Here is a 4671-nt window from a genome sequence, read left to right as displayed (position 1 = left end):
CGCCCCGCCCCACGGCGCCCCGCCCCACGGCGCCCCGCCCCACGGCGCCCCGCCCCACGGCGCCCCGCCTACTGAGTGAAGGCGAGCCAGATCAACCTGGGTGGTAGGTTTCTCCTGGGCTTACGTTCAGTGGCACAGGTGACACCAAGAACGTGGCTAAGGGTAGGCATGTGCAAGGAAACGAAGCTGGGTCGACAGGGATCCAAAGACATGGGGCGGGTGGGAGGGTGAAGAGACAGAAAAGTGTCTCGTATCAAAGGGAAGGGTAGAAGGTGATGGGAGAGTGGGATGCCGGGTGTGGAGGAGGTTAGAACAACTGGGAACGACAAAACCTGAGTCGGACCAGGGGAGTGAGTGCCTGGGGACAGCGGGAGCCGAAGTGGGGCAACTTAGAGGCCGGATGTTCGGAAGAAACCGTCCGTGGGCCTGTTGGTGACGTCCCCAGCAAGGGCAGAATGCGTCAGAGGTGAAGACAGCCACGGAGCTACTGCCCTACTGCAGTTGGACCGACGATGGGTACGAGGAGAAGCAGAGAGCGGGCGCTACTATGGGGCGGGCCGGGGGGTGGGGAAAAGAGGCCGCCAGGCACAAGCAAAGGGGCAGCACCGAAGGCTAAACGAGCGAGGAGCGGGAGCAGAAGACCACCCCCAAGGGCTAAGAAAAACCAACGGGGTGCTTGTCAAGTCTCCCAGAAAGAAGTGGGAGAGGCCGCAAAAGAAAACTGAAAGACAGGAGCGAGGAGAACGATCGAGGACACCAGGCTAAGAATCCCGACGACAGGCAAAAGTCGCAGGACCCCGAGAAACCGACAGCGGAAGCAACGTCCCTCTCTGAGAAGCGGGCGTAAAACCCCGGCGAAAAACGGAACGGCAAGAAACGGCAAGAAACGACACCCAGACCGCGCTCAGCCACCGAGAGAGAGAAAAAAACATCTCACACCGCAAAAGCAGCGACATCTGTCTTTGAATACCCGCGTTAAGAGAGGAGGGGTGCATCGTTCCTGGAGGCACTGCAATACCAGGTCGATGCGCGGAGTGGACGGAGCAAGCTCCTATTCCATCTCCCTGCCCCAAAAATCCATTTAATATATTGTCCTCGGATAGAGAACGTATCAGATATTAAACTGATAAGAACAGATACTACACTTGATCTTAGCCAAAAGGCGGAGAAGCGATGCCGGCCGCCCGGCCCCTCTCCGGTACCGTCCTCCAGCCACCCATATCGCACTCATGGTGAGAACCCTGACACTCCCTCCTCTTCGGCCATCCTTTGCGTCGTCGTCAGGACCATCGCTGTCCCTACAATACTTCTGTGCAGATGTTCCCTTCTCTACATTCTGGACGAGAAATCCTGGATCCCTCGTGGCCCCGTCCTCCCCGCGCCGCCCAGCCATTTCTAATCTGCATGCGCCGCCTCCTACTCCTCCCCCGAGGAGGCGCGGCCGCCGCCGCCCGACTCCACCCTCCCGACCGCCTCCGCGCGCCGCGAGCCCAGACCCCAACTGGGGGCCCACCTTCCCGCGTGTCCAAATCTCGAGCAAAGACCGGGGAGGAAGGGCGGCTGGCGGGGGACTGCGAAGGGACGGCCAACGCGGCTGCGGCTCCCGGGACTTCCGGGAGCCGTGAAGGCAGGACCTCGGCTTTGGCCGCTGCTCTGCCGGCCCTCCCGGCCCCGCACACTCCACAACCGTTCGCTGAATGACATCTCGCCTCCCACACGCGCGTGCCCCGAGCGCCGGGATGCTGACGGCTCTTCAGCAGCCAGTACGCCCACCCTCCGCTCTCCTCCCCGCTCGCGTCCGTGTCCTTCGGGCCGGCTTCCGCCCCAGAGTCCGGGCCCCAGGCCGGTTCCGTCCCGAGAAGGGGGAGGTCCTGGATTGCTTTCGTTGGGATGGAACAATTCCCGGCGCGAAGCATTAACTGGGCGTTCCCGGTTGCTCGGCGTGATTCACTCCCGCGGAGTTTGCTCAGATCGACACGCACGGACCCAAGTGCCCGCAAACTGCGCTCTGCGGACGTCGGTCGAGTGCCCTCGTGTCCTCGCCGTGAGTGCGGCGTGGTCACGGTCCGGCCACCCTCGCCGCAAGGGAGGAGGCTTGAATTTCCGGGGATCGGGGACGGTGACTGCAAGAGCACGGCGGACGTTCTCAGGCACCACCTGCTTCCCCGGGCCCGCCGGCAGCTCCGCGTGGCACTGAGGCTGGGATTGCCTTGGGGGGCGCGGCGGAGGGCCGAGCTTACAGGTGAAAGCGGTACGTCAGCGGACCTTTCATTTGTGCTTCTCTAACCTTGGGGAAGAAGGGAAGGCTGAGCATCCTCTCCTGGGTTTGAGAGCCACGAACTCTCTGTTGAGGGACTTCGGCCCTTTCGCTTGCTAGGTTAGCTGGCTGGGCTTTATCCAAAATTGCTTTATCTGCAATTTACATCTTAAGGTCCTTTGTGTGTAAATACAAGCCGTGAATATCTTCTTCCGTTGGATAGCTGTCTTTTGAGGATTTCATGTCCTCAAGCTTCCACTGAAAGTTATAGTTTAGAGGCGCCTGGCTGGCAACTCTTGACCTGGCGCGGGGGGCGGGGAGGTCGTGAGTTCGAGCCCCAGCTGGGCGTAGCCGTTACTTAGGACATAGGGTCGCCTGGGTGGCTCAGTCTGTGGAGCGTCGGGCGTCTGACTTCGGCTCAGGTCAAGATCTCAGGGTTTGTGGGCTTCAGCCCCACCATCCGGCTCTGTGCTGACAGCGCAGAGCCTGGAGTCGGCCTTGGACTCCGTTGTCTCCCTCTCTGTCTGCCTCTCCCCTGCTCGCGGCTCTGTCTCTCTCGCTCTCAAAATTAAATAAACATTAAAAAAAAACATTTTTTTAACTTAAAAAACCCATAGTATTAGCAGACTTTAAAGAGTTCTTTTTCCTATCTCCTGTTCATCATTTGGGAAAAACAATAGCTTTCGGATGTTTTTCAGATGAGGTTATAACATAATTACCTAACTCTTCCCTTAGGCCTTTTTCTTCTTTCTCAGCGGCTAAATCTTTGAGCCACTTGGTATCTACTCTGCAGCACAGTGCAAAAGAATGTACTTGTCCTTCACAACTCTGAGATGCCACCTTGGATCCTAAACTGTACCACATGTATATTTTTTTGTAACACTCCTGGATCTTTCTCCCTTTCTCTCTCCTCCTTCTTTTTTTAATTCTTCTTCTTCTTCTTCTTCTTCTTCTTCTTCTTCTTCTTCTTCTTCTCCTCCTCCTCCTCCTCCTCCTTCTTCTTTTATTCTTTATTTTAAAAAATGTTTATTTTTGAGAGAGAGCGCGGGTGGGGGAGGGGCAGAGAGAGGGACGAGGACAGAGGACCCCAAGCGGGCTCTGTGCTGACAGCAGCGAGCCCGACGCGGGGCTTGAACTCACGAACCACGAGATTCCCGCGAAGTCCCGCGCTCAATCAACTGGGCCACCCATGTGCCGTCCCCCCCCCCTTTAAAGATNGCCACCCACCACTTTCCTTTTTCTTTAGAAAGCAGCAGAACAGGGGTGCCTGGCCAGCTCAGTCGGTAGAGCCTGCGACTCTTGATCTCAGGGCCAGGAGTTCAAGCCCTACATTTGAACACAGAACTTACTTAAAAAAATAAAGAGAAGTAGCAGAACGCGTTGACCTAACTAACCACCTTGGATTCTCTGAGCCCGCGGGGTCGACCCATCCTTTGCGTGCGGGGGACGGGGGACGGTTGAGCACCCGTCAGACACAGCCCAACACCACACCCGGAGGCGACTGTGATCCTATTCCTGCCCCCTAAGCGTTCGTGGTCGGGGTGGCGGCGGTGCATGGTCCCTTGTACGGAGAATCCTTCTCAAGGGAACAGATGCCCCGTTCGGAAAGCGACAGGCACGACAGAGTGGACGGACCCGCGGACAGAGCGGGAGCCTCAGTGATAAAGCTCTTGTCTCTTGGCCCTGGGGAGACTGGACCCACCCAGGAGGACAAAACCACCGGCTCGCCGCTCCCACTCGAGCCGGGGAGCAGGGTCCCACCCCACCGCGCTGCACTCGCGGCCTCCCGCCATCACCAGGGGTTCCAGCTTAAGGAACCGTCATTGATCACCTTCAACTCCTCAACTCCACGACCCGCCGAGGTGCTGGCTCGTGTGGAGAGAAGCCGGACACCGTTCCTGCCTCCTCCCTGCCCCAACCGGGCAGCCACCCGGACCAGGACCAGGATAAGACACCTGCCCGAACGGCCACAACGCCAGGTTCGGAGCGGGGGGGCGGGGGGGACTGTGAGACACGAACGCGCCCCGTCCCTATGGGAAGCACGCGATACAGACTCGATAAAGGAGAAGGTGCGATGGAACACGAAGCCAGGCGAATCAGGAAGGCCTGACTGACGTCTTGGCGGGGGGGGGGTGGGAGGGGGGGCGCTTAAAGAAGAAGTCAGACAGTCCATGCGAGTCAGAATCTCGGGGCACATGAAGGGGGAACCGGGGCATTGACGTCTGCCCTAGAGCCGGGGCGGGGGAGCAGTTGAGGAGTGAGGGGAGCCGGTTGCATCCCACTGACCTGCCCGGCCACCTGGAAGTTACCGTCTGGGCCTCAGAACTGCCCCGGGCGACGCTTACTTCTGGTGGGCTCCCTCCCTACCATCCCGCCCCCCTCCCCCCAGCGCCCCCATGTCCCCGCCCCCCCAG

The 4671-nt window shown here is 59.2% G+C and overlaps 1 non-coding gene across 1 annotated transcript; it reads right to left on the bottom strand.

The window, feature by feature from the left end:
• Positions 1-984: 984 nt before the first annotated feature.
• LOC144222581 (U2 spliceosomal RNA) lies at positions 985-1175 on the bottom strand. The gene has a single exon (XR_013332435.1). It is a non-coding gene; the product is annotated as a U2 spliceosomal RNA (small nuclear RNA).
• Positions 1176-4671: the final 3496 nt, after the last annotated feature.

The sequence above is a fragment of the Crocuta crocuta genome, unplaced genomic scaffold (assembly GCF_008692635.1).
Source record: "Crocuta crocuta isolate KB4526 unplaced genomic scaffold, BGI_CrCroc_1.0 scaffold3454, whole genome shotgun sequence".
In the NCBI taxonomy this organism is placed as follows: domain Eukaryota; kingdom Metazoa; phylum Chordata; class Mammalia; order Carnivora; family Hyaenidae; genus Crocuta; species Crocuta crocuta.
The sequence above is the reverse complement of the archived record's forward strand: the minus strand, read 5'-3'. Positions and strand labels throughout refer to the sequence as shown.